This window comes from Musca autumnalis, unplaced genomic scaffold (genome assembly GCF_047663935.1).
Source record: "Musca autumnalis isolate F117 unplaced genomic scaffold, ASM4766393v1 scaffold_5, whole genome shotgun sequence".
NCBI classification, from domain to species: domain Eukaryota; kingdom Metazoa; phylum Arthropoda; class Insecta; order Diptera; family Muscidae; genus Musca; species Musca autumnalis.
In genome coordinates this window covers 210,316,341-210,340,032 of record NW_027412088.1, presented here as the reverse complement: position 1 = coordinate 210,340,032, position 23,692 = coordinate 210,316,341, and the positions used below count along the sequence as shown (strand labels likewise).

At 35.9% G+C, this 23,692-nt stretch overlaps 1 protein-coding gene and 1 long non-coding RNA gene across 2 annotated transcripts in view; one reads left to right on the top strand and one right to left on the bottom strand.

The window, feature by feature from the left end:
* pcs (SH3 domain-binding protein parcas) overlaps positions 1–23,692 on the top strand; it is a 549,277-nt gene that overhangs the window by 133,234 nt on the left and 392,351 nt on the right. The gene's annotated exons all lie outside the window — the stretch shown is intronic.
* Positions 16,871–17,406, bottom strand: LOC141405882 (uncharacterized). Its single transcript, XR_012413274.1, has 3 exons — positions 17,204–17,406; positions 17,081–17,145; positions 16,871–17,018 (listed from the first exon to the last, which is right to left on the bottom strand). It is a non-coding gene; the product is annotated as an uncharacterized lncRNA (long non-coding RNA).

The following is a 23,692-nucleotide window of genomic DNA, read 5'->3' as shown; positions in this document are numbered from 1 at the left end:
CTTTTAGGACAATTTTCGGGCAAATAACAACATTTATTTAGCTAAAAACGTTTGAAATACAATATATACCATGGTACAATAATTTGGAAGGTAGGTCAGGTTCGAACAAATTGTGAAAAACAAGGCTTGGGTGTATTTGCTTATTCTGTCAGAATTGCCATAACTGAATATGCAACATTAGATCATTAACTAAAAACGCGAAAAATGAATGGGAGGATAAGTTTTCTTTACAGAGTCAGCTTCTCTATATGTTCAAAAGTTTGTTTTATCACAATTGCTCTGTTCCAGAACCTGCAAGAAGCTACTAATTTTTACTACGATAGCATTTTTTCCTTTATGTTATCGGAAAAAATAGTAAAAATTAGTAGATTCTTGCAGGTTCTGGAACAGAGCAAATGTTGTAATAAATACAAGTAATAAATGTTGTAATAACAGTTTTCATTTCGACTGAATTATAATATGTATAAAATATTTTGTCATATTTTTCAAAACCATAAACATATGCTGTGTTCCAGAACCTGCAAGAAGCTACTATTTTTTACTACGATAACATTTTTTCCTTTATGTTATCGGAAAAAATAGTCAAAATTAGTAGATTCTTGCAGTACTGGAACAGACCAAATCATACACAATTTGTGTATACTGATTTGAAAGAATAAGACCCAATTTACATTAGGCGAGTTTACTTGCGGCAATTGTCAGTTTGATGGAGAGAGAGGTGAGGTATATGGTAACCCTTTGCCTCTCAACACCCTCTCTCACCCACAAACTGACAATTGCCGCAAGTAAACTCGCCTAATGTAAATTGGGACTAAGCAAACCAATAGAAAAAAATTGTAATCAGCTGTTTGCTATGCCCTACCTTGTAATGATTCTACCATGATATATACGGTGTTATACTATGTTTACATTTACGAAATCCACTCGATTTCAACTGTCAATTCCATTGCTCAAACGTCAAATGAAATCCATGGTATAAGTAAAGAGGTAGATTTAAATGAAAAAAATCTATAGAACCCTTGTTTTTTTTGAATTCCTAAAACATCAAAATAAAAGCAACAAGTCGGTTTGTTTACAATGCATTTTTTGAGCATTTTTTAAAAAACGCGAAAAATGAATGAAGAGTTAAGTTTTCTCCACATAATCGAGTTGTGAATATGATAAACTGATTGTTTCAATGCAAATCTCACCAATTTCTTCCATACAAATGGTCTAAAAACAATTTTAAAAATCATTGAATTCGATTGTTTTTAAAATTGTTTGGCATATTTTTCAAACACCACTCACACATACACAGTTTGTTTATATTGTTTTGAAGTTTTAGGCATACTCGAATGAAAAAATTTAAATTTACATAAAGCTTTGGCTAACCTTTCTTATTAAACCATGATGAAATCCAATCGATTTCAGATGAGTTTTCATTTGACGTATATACAAAGGAATTGACAGATGAAATCGAGTGGATTTCGTAAATGTAAACATATGGTCTGTTCCAGAACTGCACATTTCTACACATTTTTACTATTTTTTTCGATAACATAAAGGAAAAATCGGTTATCGGAGTAAAAATGTGTAGTACGGGAACATACCAATAGTGTTATTTAGAGATTAATAATAATTGTTCCACAAACATCTCAGGCGGGACAGGGGAGACTTCTCTCATATCAATGAGTGCACCCCGATTCATATTAGCTCAATGATATGGGACCTACTGTTTATCGCCGAGTCCGAACGGCGTGTCTAAGACACCACGTGTAGAGAAGTGGTCTGTTCCAGTACTACACATTTCTACACATTTTTACTCCGATAACCGATTTTTCCTTTATGTTATCGAAAAAAATAGTAAAAATGTGTAGAAATGTGCAGTACTGGAACATACCAAAGTTGTACAAGGCTAAAATACTCAGAAAATGTCGCCAACATTACTAAGGGGTATTTTGCCACCGTTGAAAAGTGTTTGATGTTGACTGGCCGGGGAATCGAACCCACGACCTTTAGCGTGCAAGGCGGGTGTACATACCATTGCACCACGGTGGCACCCAGAGATTAGAGATTACAAAAGAAATTTTTCAGTTAGGCTTTGATATTCACGAAATAGACCTCGATGACTGTCAGTTTTGCTTGTCAATGTGTACTATACTTAAGTCGATGGTCAGACTAGCACGATTTCAACATGGCGACGTCAAGTTTATAGGCGAGGGGTATGAAGTAGTGAAACCCATGTACATGGTTTTCTGTGTTTGTTGTGTTGCCTCTTCTTGTTCTTCGTTGCAAGTTTTTTTCTTCAATTTTCTTTCATTTTTATTTTCTCAAGCAAACGTTAACAACAAAACAAACATGAATATATTTAATAAAAACATTTAATTACTGAAATAGTGAACATTTAACTATTAATATTAATTTAATTATTAATGTTAATTATTTTGTGTTGTTTTTTGGTTTATTTATGTCTTTTTTGTTTTCATTGGTATGAGAAACACAACAAACGCGAATGGTAAAATAAAGAGGACACGCAAAGATCTTAAATTTCAAGTTAACGTGTGTGGACATTAACGAAATTTGAAAAGAAACTTTAACGAAATTGGTTTCATGAAACCTTGCTTGTCTGACCATCGACTAAAGGAAGTTTCAAACAAAAGACCATGGCAGAACTACCAGGTAGTGGTATCACACCAGCTGATCGAATATGAAAAGTCAAATCCCTTTATAAAAAAATTCTTTTTGTTGTAATTTCCCCAACAACATAAAGAAAGTTTTGACATAACATATTCAAAATTTTACGATGCCACTACCTGGGTAATTGTGCCATGCAAAAGACGTGCAAAATTACCCAGCAAAAAATTTTGGAAGTTGTGCAATTGGAGTTATGATTTCACAACATCTTTCGATGTACTCCAACAGAGTTATGAAAAATGCACTCCGTTCGATACATTTTATAAGCAGTTGCTGTAGAGATCCCTACAGAAAAAACAGTTGGGTGATCCATACACATTTCTTCAAAAGATAAACGAGAGTGTATACAATTCGAAGAATTTGTAATAAATTAATGAAATAAAAATAAAGAAATAACAATTTATGTTGCGATCATTATTGCGGTAATTCACGAGGCGGAAATTTTTAATGGAGTGGAGTTGGAGTCCATCCCAGCAAAAAAGTTCGGAAGTAGTGCAATGCAGAGTTATGATTTCAGTACATCTTTCGATGCAGTCCACACGGAGTTATGAAAAATGCACTCCGCTCGATACATTTTAGAAGCACTCGCTTATAGATCCCTAGCCAAGCAAGCCAATATTCCAGTATCGGGGAGTTGACAACAAGGAAGACAGTAACACGAGGTACTCCCCAGGGAGGTGTACTCTCACCGCTGCTGTGGCTACTTGTGATAAACAATATTTTGGCGGAATTCGACAATCAGGGCATCAAGGTTGTCGCATACGCGGATGATGTAGTTTTACTAATAACTGGCAAATTCTTGTCCACTATTTCGGAGCTTATGCAAGGAGCCTTATCAAAGCTGTCTCGTTGGGCCACCACAAATGGCCTTGGTGTAAATCCAACGAAAACAGAACTGGTATTGTTCACCAGAAAGCGTAAGCTTGGCGACTTCATACCACCAACATTGGATGGAGTGCAGTTGCATCTATCTCCTGAGGCCAAATACCTAGGTACAATCCTGGATTCTCAACTGAGATGGAAAAGGAACGTCGAGGAACGGACGAAGAGAGGTATGATCGCACTCTATTCATGTAAGAATTCGATTGGGAAAAGTTGGGGTCTAAATCCAGCTATTATACACTGGTTGTATAATACTGTGGTGAGACCCATCCTATCCTACGGATGTCTTGTCTGGTGGCATGCGCTTCGACACAAGTCGAACTCGGGCAGCATAGACAAGGTGCAAAGGGCAGCCTCGATCCTGATAACTGGAGCTTTTAGAAGTACACCACAAGCAGCTCTGAACGCGATGCTAAACCTCTTGCCCACGAGAATTAGCATCAAAGGTCAAGCAGCACGTAGTGCTCTAAGGCTACATGAATTGAATCGTTGGCGTGACAGCACCTATGGTCATGCATGCATTCTTCGAGAGCTAGGGCCAAACCTTGGCTTAAATCAGCAGGGGAAGTTCAGCGACTACTTATCACCAATCCATAGATTTGATGATTTTGAGGTCGGTATCCCTAGTAGAGATGACTGGATCCGTGGTAACCCTCCTCTGGACGGTCTGGCTTTCTATACAGACGGTTCCAAGATGGAAGAAGGTACCGGAGCTGGCGTCTACTGCGAAAAGCTTTGCCTCGAGTACTCCTATAGGTTGAACAGCGACTGTAGCGTTTTCCAAGCAGAAATCTTCGCGATCAAAATGGCCGCAGAGTTGATAAAAAGTCTGGATGCTGAAATCTTTGAACCGGTGACTATCTTCGTTGATAGTCAGCCGGCTCTTAAAGCCATCAAATCCCCCAATATCAAGTCTGAGGCCGTTCTTGAGTGTAGAACTGCTTTGGCGAACCTAACTAACGCTGTCCGACTCTGCTGGGTACCGGGTCACTGTGACATTGTGGGAAACGAGAAGGCAGATGAATTGGCAAGACACGGATCTCAATCAACAAGTCAAGCTATCACTGTTTCTATTAAACCACCCATATGTCACGTTTTTCGGAAGGTGGAGACGTTCTTTGAAGAACAGGCCAAGGAACTATGGCATAATGAACCAAGGTGCAACGTGTCAAGGGCCATTTGGCCGAATCTTTCAACAAAGAGAACAACTTCGCTTTTAAGTCTGAGTAAATCAGAAATCAGGGTATTGACGGGAGTCATTACCGGCCATTGCTACATCCGAGCTTTTATCGGCAAATGGCAGGATGATGGAGTGGACTATTGCAGGCTCTGTGAAGATGAGGAGGAAACGGAGACGATCGAGCATATTCTATGTCGTTGCCCGATGTTAACTCGAAAGCGGTATAGACTAACAGGAGTACGCTTTCCTCCAAGCCTAACCTTCTACTCAAACATGGAACCAACAATCATAAACAACATCATTAAAAATCTGAAGTGGCTGGGACGGCGCGACCCATAAGCGTAACTACTTCTCTGACAGTTTTTTCCACCATCGCCAAAAAACCACCCTCTCTGTCTTTATTGCATCTTCATTATTTCTTATAATTAATTCTTTTATTATTATTCTCCAAACCACACCCCCCTTTTTTCTTTATTCTTCTCTCTTTTCTCTTCTCTTTTCAGGTAATTCTGAACCTCCTTTTTCTTTATGGATGATCACAATGGACCGAAAGGTCTCCGAGTGGCGTAGTCAATATACATATATATTGACTACACATCCCCAAACCTAACCTAACCTACCTAAGCCAATTTTTTTATCACTACAGTAGCAGTCTTTTTCTTCTGAACACAAGAAAGGGTGTCTAAAATTATAAGAATTTGTTTAAAAAAAAAATATAGAAATATAAACTAAAGATACGAACATTGCTGTAATTCACGAGAAGCAAATTATTTTTAAAGTGGAGTTAGAGTTTTTTTGGAAATCTGAACTGCAGTTGGAGGAAAAATGAAAAACCATTTGGATGATGCAATATCAGTTGCGGTGTCACAAAAAGCAGGGCAGATGAAGTAAACTCAGTTATGATCAAATTTAATGGAGAGTTTTTACAATTTTTATTAGTGTAATAAAGTTAATATTCCTGTTTACACGAATAAGCAATGTATTTTATTTATTTTGGGATATTTGCAATTGCTTGCAATTTATAGCATCTTTAGATTTAGACTGCATTTAAATTCAATCCAAAACACTACATCAAAGGCTGTGATTTGGATCGAAAATGGTGTGCATCCTAGCTGTGGGCCGTGGAAGCAAAAAGGAGTGCATCCTAGCTGCGCGCTCTCTTGTAAAATTCATAGGTGAATTCATAGGAAAAGATGTACTCCAGCGGCAATTGTTCTACTGATTTAACTGCATCCGCGGATGCAAACTTTTTGCTGGGAAATTAGTATTCTTGTTTTACACGAATAAGCAATGTATTTTATTTATTTTGGAATATTTGCAATCAATCAAAAACACTACATCAAAGGCTGTGATATGGATCGAAAATGGAGTGCATCCTAGCTGTGGGCCGTGGAAGCAAAATGGAGTGCACCCTAGCTGCGCGCTAGGTGAATTCATAGGAAAAGATGTACCCCAGCGGCAATTGTTATAGTGATTTAACTGCATCCGCGGATGCAAACTTCTTGCTGGGAGTGTTTAGTAAAGCGAAAAAAGTTGCCAACCTTAAAAAAAATTCCGGTCCACACTAGAGCGATTTCATTGAAAAAATTTCATGAAATTATGCGTCCGTAGATCGAGTTCCATAATATAGTAATATCATGAAATTTGCTGTAGTAGGGAACTCGATATAAGAAAGCAGAATTTTTTCTATGAAATTACGCTAGTATGGACCGGGACTAATAGCACGGTTACACTACAGCTTTTTGCCGGGTTAACCCACTTCATGAGGATTTATTTGCTTAATCTGCTCAAATCTGACCAGATTTGCCATACAAAAATTAAATCCTCTCACGGCTGGGTTTATTTTAAATCCGGCACAAATCCACCAAAAATACAGTGTTGTATTCGGTATTTATGCAAAAAATCCAACTCTACTCAAAAAGTACCTAAAGTTGCAACTGTTTTTGCAACAGAGTTTGTCGTGTTTTACACGTTTACGATTGGTCGCATGAGATTTTATGGTGTTAATAAATCTAAAGTTATTTGAAAATCATAAAATTATTTATTTTTATACCCTACACCCATGGTAGAACAAGAAAAGGTAGCAGCAATACCCAGCTGACTGAACTGGGCTGTAGTGTTAGTGTCAAATTCCATACGACATTTTATATATTTATTTCTATGTTCGATGTATATTAGGGACATATATTTTTTGAAGAAAAAAATTAATCATCTGAAATAAAAACAATTTCCCATAAAGACTCCTTCATATCATTGACATGTAACCTCCTCCAGGTCCGAACGACATGTCGCACACTAAAACACCACTGATAGAGGCGGTACAATATTTGTCAATATGTGTGGTATTTTGTTAAACTTGAAAATAATAAAGCCCTAATAAACATGTGCTTCTTGTTTTCAAAAACGAGAGATTGAAACAGCTTCTCTTTTTTCAATGAATTTCGAGCGACCCCAAACATTTTTGCAAGAATTCTACTTCCTGCGTGATATTGTGCATTTAGTGGAATGATATGGAAACATTCAAACTGAAAATCTAACGAGTTTTCATTTATGTTTTTCAAAATATTCAATCAAATGTGAAAAATTATTAGTTTTTAAATTCCAATAATTTATAGACATTTCCTTATTTTGTTTACATTTATATTTGACACTAACGTTCCAAACAAAAACAAATTTCTTTGTGGTTGTTGTTCGAGTTGTATTTGTTGTAGTATTAACTTTACCTTGTATTTGTTCTACCATGCCCTACACCACTATGTGGGGAGGGTATTATAAGTTGGTTTTGGCCAAAAAGTTTGTAACGCATCGAAATAATGGTCGTAGACCCATACTTATATATACCAAAATGAATGTCTCGACGAGCTGAGTCGATCTGGCTATGTGTGTCCGTCCGTCCGTCTGTCCGTCTGTCCATCTAAACCTTGTAATCACGCTACAGGTCGCAATTTTGATCGGATCGTCACGAAATTTTGGATGTTGATGGGGGTCCCGGAGGGGAAGAAGCCTATTGATTTTGGTGGTGGTCGGATAATATTTAGGGGTCGGAAAGGGCAAAAAACTTAGGTGGATAAAAAGACAACGTTTTTTCCCAAACCAATATCTCAGCTTCTATATGGGGTATACCAAAAACAAAACCTGACAATGAAAGCAGAAAATATCACCTTTCTAATGATGTAGGTGCTCGTAGGTGATCAAACAACGAAGATATCGCAATAGTAGCAAATAAAACCCCAATTTTCATTTTTGTGATTTTAATTATATTGACAAATATCACAGCTTTGGTTGAAAATTTTCCAAAAGCAAAGCCTGACTATGAAAGTAGAAGATCCCGTCTTTACAATGATGCAAACTAGGTCGGCGTAGATAACCAAATAACGGAGATATCACAATAGTCGGTAATACATCCCATTTTTCTATTTTTTGGAAATCACGCTACAGGTCGCAATTTTGATCGGATCGTCACGAAAATTTGATGGTTGATGGGGGTCTCACAGATAAAGAAGCATATTGATTTTGGTGATGGTCGGATAGTATTTAGGGGTCGGAATGGGCAAACACTTATTTGGAGAAAAGTCAACATTTTATTTCAAAACAAATATCTCTGTTTCTTTAAGAGGTATATCAAAAGCAAAATCTGGCAAGGAAAGTAGAAGATATCACCTTTACAACGATGTAAATTAGGTTGTCATAGGTGGTCATATAGCAGAGATATGGCAATAGTCGATAATGCATCCCATTTGCCGATTTTTTTTTGTAATCACGCCACAGGTCGCAATTTTGATCGGATCGTCACGAAATTTTAGGGGTTAATGGGGGTCCCACAGGGGAAGAAGCCTACTGATTTTAATGATGGTCGGATAATATTCAGGGGTCGGAATGGGCAAAAACTTATTTGGAGAAAAGGTCAACGTTTTATTTCAAAGTCAATATCTTTGTGTCTTTAAGAGGTATATCAAAAGCAAAATCTGGCAAGGAAAGTAGAAGATATCACCTTTACAACGATGTAAATTAGGTTGTCATAGGTGGTCAAATAGCAGAGATATGGCAATAGTCGATAATGCATCCCATTTTCCGATTTTTTGTAATCACGCCACAGGTCGCAATTTTGATCGGATTGTCACGAATTTTTTGGGAGTTGATGCGGGTCCCACATAGGAAGAAGCCTATTGATTTTGGTGATAGTCGGATAATATTTAGGGGTCGGAATGGGGAAAAACTCATTTGGAGACAAATTCAAAGTTTTATTCTTTGGTTGCTTATGGGGGTCCCAGAGACAGAGAGGCTTATTATTTTTGGTGGCAGTCGGTTTATATTCCCTAAAATAAATGTTTACCAGTGAAAAGCTTATGCACAGGGGTAGTGGTGTAGGGTATCACATGGTCGGCCCCGTCCCGACTATAGCCTTTGCTCACTTGTTTTCATTAGACACTTTTTTAACAAAAAGTACGCTTGATGCCATGATACAAATGGTCTGTTACAGTTCTACAAGAAACTACTAATTTTTACTATTTCTTTCGATAACATAAAGGAAAAAATGTTATCTTGGTAAAAATTAGTAGCTTCTTGCAGGTTCTGGAACAGAGCAAAAACTGTATCCCTGTGTGTAAAATATACCAATATGAGCAAAGAAGGTACGATATCTCATACGAGAAATTGTAAAAGTGTAACACAAGACTCTATTAGTTATTTTGTATGTATACGTAATCAATCATCAGCTGGCAGTTTATATCCTCGAAAAGCTAAGTGTAACAAGCAAAGATTAACCCACTGGATCTATTAAACCCAGTTGGTTAACCTTCAATAGTGTAATCGGGGTATAAAGTTACAAATTTTGGTAGATTGTTTACAACTGTGGCAACCGTGGATGCAATAACAAGTGCTCTGTTACAGAACCTGCAAGAATCTACAATTTTACTAAGATAACGATTGGTCTGGTCCAGAAGTGCAAGAGTCTACTAATTTTTACTATTTTGTTCGACAACATAAAGGGAAAAAATGTCATCGTAGTAAAAAATAGTAGATTCTTGCTGGTTCTGGAACAGAGCATTTTTTAACTTTGGAGTTTCGTTGAGGGCTGTCCTATTAAAAACAGTGCAATTTAATTTTTCGCTTTGAAGCCACAAAACCGGAGCAAGCAACAAAAATCCCTTGAGTTTCGGCCTTAGACCAGGTTTATATTATTGCCTTTTGCAGGGTTAACCTTCTTAATGAAGATTTAATTGACATTTGAAACCCAGTGGGTTTGTTAAATCCGGTTATATATAGACGTACTATTATATCCCATTTGCAGTTATAATACACTTATGGGCAATAGTCCATTTAGACTATGCTGGATTTAGCAAATCCAGTCGACTTTAGTCCCTGGCCACACTAGAGTAATTTCATTGAAATTTTGACATGAAATTATGCGTCTGTAGATCGAGTTCCATAGAAGAGTAAAATCATGAAATTGCTGTAGTGGGGAATTCAACTTAAGAACACCTAATTTCATGAATTTTTTAATGAAATTCACTCTAGTGTGGACCAGGATAATAAATAAATAAATCGAGATAATGCACTTAAACAAGTTATAAGGGTATAGTCTAAAACGCCTGTTAGACTTGTACAATGATTTAAACTGCCAATCCCATAGAATTTACGTCAAATTAAATCCAGGGGATTTAGAACTACGATTTATTTGACGTACATACTATGGAACTGACATTTGTAATCGAGTGGATTTATAAGTCTAAACGTACTATATCAGTAGTGGGATTCTGTAACTCAATTTTGCTGTTACCGACAATAATCGGTAAAATTAAATCGCAAAATTATGACTAAAAACATAAAGAAAAGTTGGCATCACTGTTTGTGTCGGTAGAGGCTAGCGACTACTTTCTATTCATCGTTAACTTACCGAAAAATTTCGCTAATTATCGAAATTATAAGCATTTTAATTTTACCGACAATTATCGATAACAGCAAAAAAGAGTTACAGAATCCCACTACAGGTGTTTTAACCGGATTCAATAAACTCACTGGGTTTCAAATGAAGGTTATGCCAAGTTTATGCTAAGTTTACATTTACGAAATCCACTCGATTTCAACTGTCAATTCCATAGCTCAAACGTCAAATGAAATTTCATCTCGATTTCATTTGACGTTTAACCTATGGATTTGACAGTTGAAATCGAGTGGATTTCGTAAATGTAAACCAAGCATTACACTTGCGCTCTAAAATCCACTGGATTTCACGAAATCCTAAAATACACCCCGGTGTTTACACTTATTTTTTTGTTGATTTCAAACATATCACAATAATCAAGGTAGATGTATATGCGCTGCTGATCGAACATGAATTTTCAAAACAAGTTGTTTGTATATTGAATTGGTCGTCAAAAATATACGACAATATAGAACTTGCTCAAAAAATTCATTGTAAACAAACCCACTTGTTGCTTAATTTTGAAGTTTGAGGAATTCAGGAAAAACAAGGGTTCTATAGATTTTTTTCATTTAAATCTACCTCTACCTCGATAACATTTTTATACCCTCCACCATAGGATGGGGGTATATTAACTATGTCACTACGTTTGTAAGTACTCGAAATAATCATTGTAGACCAAACAAGGTATATATATTCTTGATCAGTAGTGGGATTCTGTAACTCATTTTTGCTGTTATCGATAATTGTCGGTAAAATTAAAATGCTTATTATTTCGATAATTAACGAAATTTTTCGGTAAGTTAACGATGAATAAAAAGTAGTCGCTAGCCTCTACCGACACAAACAGTGATGCCAACTTTTCTTTATGTTTTTAGTCATAATTTTGCGATTTAATTTTACCGATTTTTGTCGGTAACAGCAAAAATGAGTTACAGAATCCCACTACAGCTTGCAATTCTACATCGATATAGCCATGTCCGTCCGTCTGTGGAAATGACACTAGCGTCTGAACGGATTGACGTAGGTTGATGAAATTTTGGGAAAATATGTTATATTTACGTAGGACTTTCGGTATTGAAAGCGGGCTATGTAGGTTTACGCTTTCGTATAGCCCCCATACAAAATGACGCGTGACGCGCCGTCGTTTTAAGGAATTGTTAAGATATTTGGCCCATTTTACACCGAATTAGTTGTAATTTGGTACTTTGTGTCTCCAGAGGCCAAAAAATATTCCTACCAAAGTTGGGTTATATAGGTCCACGGTTTGGTATAGCCCCCATATAAGGCCCCATATAAAGTACGCGTCATTTTAATATATTTTGAATGTATTAGACCCATTTGACCACAGAATTGGTTGTAATTTGGTATTTTATGTCTTCAGAGGCCAGAAAACATTCCTACCAAAGTTGGGTTATATAGGTCCATGTTTTGGTATAGCCCCCACATAAGGCCCCTTATGAAGTACGCGTCATTTTAATATATTTTGAATGTATTAGACCCATTTGACCAAAGAATCGGTTGTAACTTTGTATTTTGTGTTTCCAGAGGCTAAGAAACATTTCTACCATAAAATGTTTATATAGGTCCACGTGTTGATATAGCCCCCATAATACAATATCTCCCGATTTTCGATATTTTGAACGTTATTTTGGTATTTAGTCTTCTTTAGGCGTATAAAACTTTCCCCCAGAAATTTGTAGGTATAGGTCCACGCCTTCATATAGCCCCCATAGAACGGTAACTTCCGAATTTCGGTATTTTGAAGGTTGCGGCCACATTAATCCACCGAAATGGCTGAAATTTGTGGTGGAGGGTATAAAAAGTTCGGCCCGACCGAACTTAACGCTTTTCTTACTTGTTTCCTTTATGTTATCGAAAAATATAGCAAAAATTAGTAGATTCTTGCAGTACTGGAACAGACCAATTGTATACAAATTTTGATACTTTTTGTTGCAGCAAATGACCATCTACCTTGTTTATTCTGATACGTGAAAAGTGTTGCAACTTTTGGTACTTTTTCAGGCAAAAACAGGGTTGTAAATCATGTGTTCTGTGATTTCGATGTTGATTTCGCTGAAATCACAAAATGAGATGATTTCATTTTTGTATGCAAAATCATGATCAATTTTGCTTGATTCCGCGCGAAATCACGAAAAGTATTCGAAATCACGAAACGACGCCGAATGTAAACCAAGCATTAGTCCATCAAAAAGGCTGTAGTGATAACGTAGTTTTAAGGTAGAAACACAATCAGCCTGTTGCTTGCTTTTTTTCTTAGCTGTTTTTTTATTTTTTACCCGAAATGAAGCCATTGCTTTCTAGATAACCAGATAACCTTACTTATAGTACGTTTAGACCAAGGCACATTTATATAACCCTGCGTTTACACATGACAGGACAGTTGAGTTCATGTATTGATTGTCAAAAACCCAAAACTTGCCTGTGTGTCGTAGGCGACCAGACAACTGAAAAAACAGTTGTAAAATTATGAATGAAAATCATCGATTTCTTTTGTTTTCCCTTCACATATTTTGTTTATGTTCTTTTGATTTCAACACATTTCAATTATTAATTATTTTATTTTTACAAAAATGTCAAAAATTTTTTAGCCCGACTGTCTGTGAAATGATGATGGACCGCTGGAAGACAACCGACAAATGTATGTATGTGTTAGTAAATCAGAGTTGTATTTGAAGACAAACTGTCTGGTGTAAACACCTTGTAAGGTAGAAGTGACAATCAGCTGTATTTCTGTAAATTCAACATGTAATGTAAAATTGATTTTTTATGTTTTTTTCTGGCATTGCTGCCAGACCTGCCATTTTTCCGTTCCTTTACTTTTCTGGTAAAAATGTTCATGAGAGAGCAATTTTGAACAATTTTGACACTTTTCTCTTTTACCACTTTTACCATTAAAAAGTAAAGGAACAAAGCTATTGTGTTCTCACCTTTAAGGCCTGGGTACATTAGCTGCCTCACCTGCTTGCCTTGCTTGCTTCTGATAAAACATGGTACAATAATACAGGTAGCATTGTCATGCCAGCTGATGGTAACATAATAGCTCTGTTCCAGAACTAAAAAGTTTTTAAAATTTTTACCACTTTTACACATTTTGCGTTCCCGTACACAAAATTTATATGAAAATCGTTTACGACTTTTTACAACTTTTACGACTTTTACCACTTTATAAAGTACGGGAACAGGCCAAATGTGTCAATTGCATTGAATTTATGTCAAATTTTGACATCTTATGTTGCCAACAATTGCCGATGCGGCTACCTGTGTATTTGTACCATGTGATAAAAGAATAAAAAAGGAAAGGGCAACCCATGGTACAATAAGAAAGGTAGATGTATCGGCAAATTGCTACAACAAAGCAACTTTTTTTTGTAATGTAAACTGTCAAAATTTTCGCCAAATGGTCTTTTGTTGTCTCTTTTTATCGCTTGTGTTTGTCTATAAAGTGTAGACATGCTATCTCTTACTTACCGAATCATATGGGTTTTTGTTTCGATTTTTCATGGCGAATTCATAGTTTTTTGACGTTTTAGATTCGATCAGCTGGGCTGAGGCATCTACCTTTCTAATAAAAAGAGACAACAAGAGACCATTTGGCGAAAATGTTAACAGTTTACATCACAAAAAAAGTTGCTTTGTTGTAGCAATTCGCCGATGCATCTACCTTTCTTATTGTACCATACAAGGTAATCAGGTGAGGCAGCTTATGTACGCAGGCCTTTACAGCCTGTTTCTGTATGTCAAAATAAGAATGTGTGCGAAAGAAACACATCCAAACTTTTGTGTGTTTTTCAAATTTGTTTTTTGTTTTGAAGCAAAAGCAAAGGTAAAGTTAATCCGATAACTAAAGTTCGGGCGTGTTTCATTGGCACACATTCTTCTTTCGACATACAGGAACTGGCTGTTAGACCGTGTTTAGACATTCAAACGGGAAAGAAAATTTTTCTTCTCAATTTCTTTTAAAATTTTCTTGTTGTTCAGACACGGAAATCATGTTTGTGTTAATTTTATAATTTTTCTTATTCTTCTTCACACTCATTTTCTCATTGCGCCGTTCAAAAATAAAGCCAAGGCAAAATTTTAATGAAAAATAAAAATTGACGTGTGTAATAAACAATTAACTATTACAAGAACCCTTGAATTGCATTTTAATTTTGATATTTCCACTTATTTCGAATTGTTTTTGCTTAAAAAAATAGTTTTTCCTCCAAATGGTTTTTTCAATTGTCTCCGCTGTTGTTTGTTTCTCGACAGAGAAAATAAAATGAAAGAAAATGCAAAAACAAATCTGCAGCCAACTTCAGGTTGTATACGAAGAAAAACGAAACAAAACAGAATTTGCCAGTACAGAGGTGTGTGTACCCCCTCTTATTCCTCTCTACTCCCTCGCCCATAAACTCAATTTTCTTTCCCATCAACTTTCCTTGTGTAAACAGGGACTTAAGCAAGAATGTCATGCTTCTTATGTGTCGAGGCCATGGCCCAATTATAAAGGTCCTCTCTCAAAAACAAATGATTTTGATTTGAGCTGTCAAAATTCATATTTGTCATTTGATTTCGCTGTGAGGTAGAGAAATGTCAAACTGTAGAGGAACAGGTAGATGTATATCGAAAAAAGAAAACAAATCAACTTTATAGCTGTGTTCCAGAACTAAAAAGTTTTTACAATTTTTACGACTTTTACACTTTTTACTCGAAAAAGCGTTCCCGTACACAAAAAAGTTGTAAAATGTTCACTTCTCTTTAAACAAAAATGGCACTGAATGACGTACTTAGGTAGATGCCTCAGCCCAGCTGATCGAATCTAAAACGTCAAAAAACTAGAAATTCGCTATGAAAAATCAAAACAAACAACCATATAATTCGGTAAGTAAGAGATAGCATGTGTTCACTTCACTGTACAAACACAAGTGATAAAAAGAGACAACAAGAAACCATTCGGCGAAAATTTTGACAGTTTACATTACAAAAAAAGTTGCTTTGTTGTAGCAATTCGCCGATGTTTCTACCTAAGTAATTGTACCATGCAATTTACATTACAAAAAAAGTTGCTTTGTTGTAGCAATTCGCCGATGCATCTACCTTTCTTATTGTACCATGGTCGAGGCCTTTATAGTACGTTTATACCCCGTTTACATATAATCGGATTAACCCAGTGGGTTTGGGTTTCAGCTGTCATTTCCATTGCTTATACTTCAACTAAATCCTCATAAAGAAGGTTAACCCTGCAAAAATCTATAATATAAACGCCGTGTTAGACTTATAAATCCACTCGATTTCAAATGTCAATTCCACAGTATATATGTCAAATAAATCGCAGTTCTAAATCCAATGGATTTTATTTGACGTATGTTGTATGGGATTGACAGTTTAAATCATAGTATAAGTTCATAGTCTAACAGGCGTTTTAATTGTGCCATGAAAGGAACACAACTATTCTGTTTTCGGTTTTATTGGAATTCTTCGGAACGTTTTTTAATTTGATTGGCTTTGCAAATCCAGACGCTACTAATGCGGGGCATACACTGTACTGCCAAACTGCACTGCCAAATGAACCCTTGTGTACGTGTGTGATTGAATAGTGTGTGCCATTCCTTCAATCTATATTCCAAAAATGATGAATTTTCCTCCAAAACTCGATTTTGGGTTGAAGTTTTCCAATTTTTTTAATTTCCTCACAAATAATATTTGTTGTTTTCAAAAATTATTTGTTGGTTACTTGGAAAATAAACAAAATTCATCGGATTGAAATGGGTTCATTTACAAAATCAAAACTATTTTGATTTCAATCCTGCCAAAACTACTCCCAAATACATTGACAAAAACTTCAAAATTTACTAACACTATTACAAATGCTGTCGTGCATGCCCATAGTGTCCCAGTAGAAAGTGTCTTTAAGACAACATTGAGGAATCGTGCACGACATTTCCAATTCGTTCACGACTCTTTGCAGACATCCCTTTGGGATCGTTGACGACATTTTCACACAAGTGTCCCAGTATTCACGCACGACAACTTGGGCGACAGGGTAAGCGAAGTTGTCGTCGACGACAATCTAGATGACTAAAATCCCCGTATTTCGTCGACGACTGTTTCACCGACCCTGTCTTGCTACTAGAAGTCGATGATCCAATTAAAGACAATTTCGTTTATATTGTCGTGTGTCAAATTTTTATTTTTATTTAATTATAAAAAACATATAATTTTTAAAAATAAATTAGTTAAATAATTAATAATACTTAGCCCCCGTATGTTCTGCAATCCTTTCATCCAGCTTTACCACGCCTTACACTTCTTACCCCAGCCGACTGAAAGGTGACCTCCTTTTATTTTTGGATTCTGCAAAAAGAAATGATTTTAAATGAATTTGTGAATATCTCCTAAATATTCTAAAATCTTACCATATACCACAGGCGTTGTATTTTAAAGTCGCTGGAATTTTCAATGTTCTTCAACCTAAATGCACCTATTCAAAAAATACATACAATTTTTTAAACTATTTAATTCTATTTATTCTAACTTACCGTTTTCTACATAATTCAGGTTGCACAAATAAAAATTGTTTAATCAGTAACGCGGTTTCCGAATTTAGTGACTTTATTATTTTACATTTATTACAAAAATTTTACATTTATTCAAAAATTTTATATCTGAATAAATATGTATACAATTATTTCAAAGCACACTTATGAGCATTTTTTGGTTTGTTGCCAAGACACAATGCAATACATGGTCATGCAAGTTGTCATACATGACAATTTCGCAACATTCGTCAACGAATCGTCGACGAAAATGTCATCGAAGACTCGATTTTCTATTGGGGTATGCCCCGCATGAAAACGGTCGAGATTCAATTTGTTCGTTAGCAAAAAAGTAAAAAAACAATCTCTAAATAATCTAGAAGAATTATCGAAAAAATAAAACATTACATTAAATTATAAGTAATTCGAGTTGAGGTAGACGCGATAAACAGTCGTATAAATGGCATATTAAAGCCTAAAACTAAAACTACAAAAAAACAAATTGCAAATGGCTAATGTTGTTGGTGTACGTAATAAAAGAATGTGCGCGGAAAGCTTTATTTTATTAAAAGACATTTTTAATTACCCGTCGTTTTTATAGATGTTTAACTGTCAATCCAACTGAGGATAAGGATAATAATAAAAAACATTGTCAAATAATGTATAAAGTTAAGAGGAGCAGGTTGAGACCGAGCTAAGCTTTGATTTTGTTCACAGGTAGGTCTTGACATTCATACCCTGATTGCAAAAAATACAGTATCTGGGCATAAGACGGGAATACACGCGAACACCTGGATTTTACCACAGGTAGGTCTCGTTGTCCTGAACACAAACATATATATATACCATCTCTGGGAAGTCCATACTTCCAGAGATATAGGCCTTCAAAGTTCCAAAAATATGTAGCCGGAGGCCGGCTAATTAGAGGAAAATTTATAATACATTTTTGTTTCCGTTCCCTAGCCGAAGGCCGGCTATTGAAAAAGAAAATTATAATTTAAAAGAAAATTTTGAAAATTTAATGGCCTATATCTATATATATATAGCATTTCCAAATTAAATGAAACCTTTTCCAAATTGAATGAAACCTTTTCCAAATTAAATGAAACCTTTTCCAAATTAAATGAAACCTTTTCCAAATTAAATGAAACCTTTTCCAAATCAAATGAAACCTTTTCCAAATCAAATGAAACCTTTTCCAAATCAAATGAAACCTTTTCCAAATTGAATGAAACCTTTATTTTTATTAAAAGAAAAAAGCGAGAATATTTTGGAAAGAGAAAGAAATAAAAAATTATATGGGTTTTCAACGATTTTTTACTTAAATTCTAATCTTAGGTAATGACATAAAAGTGTTCCTCCCTGCATGTTTTGCTTCCTTGAACTTAAACAATTCATAATTTTTGGCATCAATTAAGGTTATAGCGAAATTATCCTAAGGAGAGAATTAAGGCTTACAAAATTCCTAATAACACTGTGACACAAAATGGAGGTGAAAATCTGGGGCAGAGATAACATATTAAGAATCCCGAGGGACAGATCCGCCGTGAGTTGAACTTCCGAGTTGTGGCCTGATTAAGTTTCTGCTGAAGACCATGTAAGGCATCTGAAATTAACATCATCTTTGTTAACTGTTGTTTTAGCTTATTTATGCGATGACTTGTCTTCACTCAAATCGAATGAGGATTATTTTCGTAGGGCATTTCGGCCTTCTAACTCCCTTCCTTCAATGTCCCTCCCTTTCTTCAATTGTCCCTTATTTTATGAAGCGCTATAAAAGTACCACATGATGACATTTTTAAGCTTCGAAATGTTTTCAAAAATGTCGCTCAGAAAATTTTAGGTACGACCGTCATTGACAACTAATCGATTTTGTCGCGTTTTCATGGTCATTTTTGACATTTAACCTGTTTTGGCTCAGAATCAACTATGTTTTTTGTTTTCGTATATTCTGTACATTCGAACAACCAATAAACAACGAAGGAAGCGAGTTAGAAAGTCGAAATGCTCTGCAAAAATAATCTTCATTCGATTTGACTGAAGACAAGTCATCTCATAAATAAGCCAAAACAACAGTTAACAAAGATATATCGCTAATTTCAGATGCCTTACAGGGTCTTCACCAAAAACTTCATCACGCCATAACTCGGAAGTTCGACTCACGGCGGATCTGTCCTTCGGGATTCTTAATATACTCACCAAGGGCTTTCATCCCCAAAAGGCATCATCTCTGCCCCAAATTTTCGGTTCACAGTGTAATAACATGGGCTAATTGTAGTACCTAACGAAGTGGTTCACGATTTGCTGCTTGGAGGATTCTCAATGGACATGGTCCTTACATAATTGGAGCAGTCGTGTTGATTGAGCTGTTCGATACTATGCTCAATCACGTCAACGGTATTACGATCTATTGTCCGATCGAGTAGTACCACTTTGGCACACAATTTAATTTTTGAAATTTTTTTTAGGATGATTTTTATGCAATAACTTAATAAGTAAACGAATACACATAATGATAGGATTAAACCGGTGTAATTTGAAATTTTTAATGCCATATTCAGCAATGTTGAACCCAACGGTAAAGGTATTTTCAAAAATAAAATTGTGTACCAGAGTGGTACTATGCGATCAAACAATAGATCGTAATATCGTTGAAGTGATTGAGCATAGTAACCAACATCTCAATAAACAGGACTGCTCCAATTATGTAATGAGTATGTCCATTGAAAATTCCACAAGCAGCAAATCGTGAACCACTTCATTATGTAATACAATTAGCCCCTGTTATTATTAGTAATTTTTTAACCGTTAATTCTCTCTTTAGCATTATGTCGCTATAACCTTAATTGATGCCCAAAACTTATGAAATGTTTAAGTTCAAGGACGCAAAACATTCAGGGAGGTACACTTTTATGTCATTACTAAGGATTAGAATATAAGTAAACAAGTAAAAAAGTATCAGTCGGCTTTGCCGACAGAGATATACCCTCAGCCTGTGAATATTGAAACAATTTTTTTCCCCAAAAAACGTATGTATTTAGACGGTTTTAAAAATTTTGGGCGTATGAACCGACAAAAATGTTGATTAGGATTAAAGATCAAAAGATTTGCAGAGGAGATACTTAAAGTAATGGATTGACCATTAACGGAGAGTGTCTCCAGCCACTACACATGGTGCCATAAGGGGGTTTTTACATCCTTCGGGCTGTTTGCTCAAGAAGTATGGACTTGCCCCTGAAAAAACTTTTACCATCGTAATTGAGGCAGCGAATGCAAGTTGCTTAAAAAAAAAATCAAAGTGATTCGATAGCAGGTATTAAAGTGGACTTATCCGAAATTTTGTGTGGGAGGTACCGGATGAGTGGACAAATATAGTCCATATTTTAACCTGATCTATATCTGGTAGATATATTAGGATGTGTGAAGTATGGACCAGTTCGGCCACTCCCTTCAAGAGTTACCGTACGAACAATTTTTCCGAACATTTTTGAACTTTTGTGGGGGAGGTACCTGAAGGAGTAGACCGATATGTCTTATCTTCAAACTTAAACTATGATTGGACAAAATATTACTAAGGCCAAATTTTGGACCGAATTGGCAGATCCGTTTGAGAGTTATCTTGTGCCCCAAACACCTCACACGGTGTCATATGTTTTTTTGAAACTTTCAGGCTATTTTCTCAGGAAGTATGGACTTGCCCCTGATGAAACTTTTACCGTCGTGTAGTGGGCGGTGAATACAATTTGCTAAAACAAAAATCAAAGCGATTCGAGGGAAGGTCCTAAACTAAACTTATCCGAAATTTTGTGTGGGAGGTACCAGAAGGAGTGGACCGATTGAGTCCATATTCGACTCACATCTAAGTCTGGTAGACATTTCACGATTTGCAAAGTATGGACCAAATCGGTTACTCCCTTCACGAGTTATCGTACGTACAAATTTTCCGAACATTTTCGAACTTTTGTGGGGGAGGTACCGGAAGGAGTGGACCGATGTAGCTCATCTTCGAACTTAAACTAAGTTTGGGCAAAATATTACGAAAGCCAAAATTTGAACCAAATCGGTTCATCCGTTCGAGAGTTATCGTGCGCTCCAGCCAGCAGGACAGACAGACAGACGGACGGACATGGCTAGATCGACTCCAAATTGTCTGAAACACATTTCGTCCAAACATACTTGGGGTCTAAAACCATTATTTCGATGAGGCACATTTTCATCGTATCAAAGTGTATATACCCTCCTTAGCTTAAAGGCTGAGGGTATAAAAATCGTTGAAAACCCATATAATTTTTTATTTCTTTCTCTTTCCAAAATATTCTCGCTTTTTTCTTTTAATAAAAATAAAGGTTTCATTCAATTTGGAAAAGGTTTCATTTGATTTGGAAAAGGTTTCATTTGATTTGGAAAAGGTTTCATTTAATTTGGAAAAGGTTTCATTTAATTTGGAAAAGGTTTCATTCAATTTGGAAAAGGTTTCATTTAATTTGGAAAAAGTTTCATTCAATTTGGAAAAGGTTTCATTTAATTTGGAAATTCTATAATTTTTGGGCATCAATTAGGGTTATAGTGAAATAATGATAAGAGAGAATTAAGGTTTAAAAAATTGATAATAATAACAGGTGCTATTTGTATTACCTAATGACGTGGTTCACGATTTGCTGCTTGTGAAATTTTCAATGGACATACTCATTGCATATAGCATTTCCAAATTGAATAAAACTTTTTCCAAATTTAATGAAACCTTTTCCAAATCAAATGAAACCTTTATTTTTATTGAAAGAAATAAGCCAGAATATTTCGATAAGAGAAAGAAATAAAGAATTATATGGGTTTTCAACGATTTTTTACTTAAATTATAATCTTAAGTAATGACATAAAAGTCTAACTCGCTGCATGTTTTGCTTCCTTGAACATAAACATTTCGTAATTTTTGGGCATCAATTAAGGTTATAGCGAAATAATCCTAAAGAGAGAATTTAGGTTTAAAAAATTTCTAATAACACTGCGACACAAAATGGAGGTGAAAATCTGGTGCAGAGATAATTCCTCTTGGAGATGAAAGCCTTGGGTGAGTATATTGAGAATCCCGAAGGACAGATTCGCCGTGAGTCGAAGTTCCGAGTTATGGTGTGATTAAGTTTCTGCTGAAGTTAAATGTTGTTCTAGCTTATTTTTGAGATAACACGTCTTCAGTTAAATCGAATGAGAATTATTTTCGTGGAGCATTTCGACCTTCTAACTCGCATCCTTCAATGTCCTTTTCGTCCCTTATTTTAAGAACCGCTATAAAAGTACCACATTATGACGTTTTTCAGCTTTGAAATGTTCTGCAAAAATGTCGATCAGAATTTTAGGTACGACTCTGATTAACTAACAACTAATCGATTATATCGCGTTTGGTCTGTTGTTTGAGATGTTCGATACAATGCTCAATCACGTCCACGGTATTACGATCGATTGTCCGATAGCGTAGTACGACTCTGGCACACAATTTTATTCTTGAAAGTTTTTTTTCAGGATAAGTTTTATGCAATAACGAATATACATATATTATATATATTTATTCCTTTAAACTCCTATGAGGAGCATAGGGCCAGAACAAAATTTTGAAATCTATTTCTATCTAATGCTAATAATTTTATTTCACTCCATGTAACACCGCTTCTTTCAACATCTTTTTCAATTTGTCGCCTCCAGGTGTGTGCTGGGCGTCCTCTTCTCCGACTTCCCTGTGGATTCCATTCAATGGCTTGTCTTGTTATATCACCAGCATCCTTCCGCAGTGTATGCCCTATCCACTTCCATTTCCGTTCCATTATATTTATATAGATAGGCGTTTGACTCGTTAGCTCCCATAGCCTGTTGTTTGGTATTGTGTTGGGCCAGTAAATTCTTAGCAAGCGCCTTAGGCAGCGATTGCTGAAGCTTTGTAGTCGCTGTATGAGCTGAGGCGCCGCGTTCCATGTTTCACAACCGTACAAAAGAACTGAAGTTACGTTTGAGTTGTAAATACGTATCTTGGTTTGAATGGAAAGAGATGTTGATGTCCAAATGTTCCTGAGTTGCCCAAAAGCTTGCTGTGCCTTTTTTATACGGTTCTCGATATCGTCAGCGCTTCCACCGGTGTTTGTAATAGTGCTACCTAGATATATAAAAGATTGCACATTTTCCAGCGGTTTTCCGTTTAGAAGAAATGGACGATTGTTTGTTGTATTTAGTCGCATTGCTTTTGTTTTTTCAATGTTTATATGAAGTCCGGCATTGGCGGCAATTGTAGCTATTGATTTGAGTTTGCGAGCCATATCATCATATGTGTGCGCAAGTAGACAGATATCGTCAGCATAGTCAAGATCTTGCAGGAATCCATGTAGTCCCCAGCTAATCCCCCTTTGGCTTTGGAGTGCTTGGTTCATAACAACATCTAGGACTATGTTGAATAGTGTTGGGGATAATATGCAGCCTTGCCTTACTCCTACTTTGATGAAAACCTTA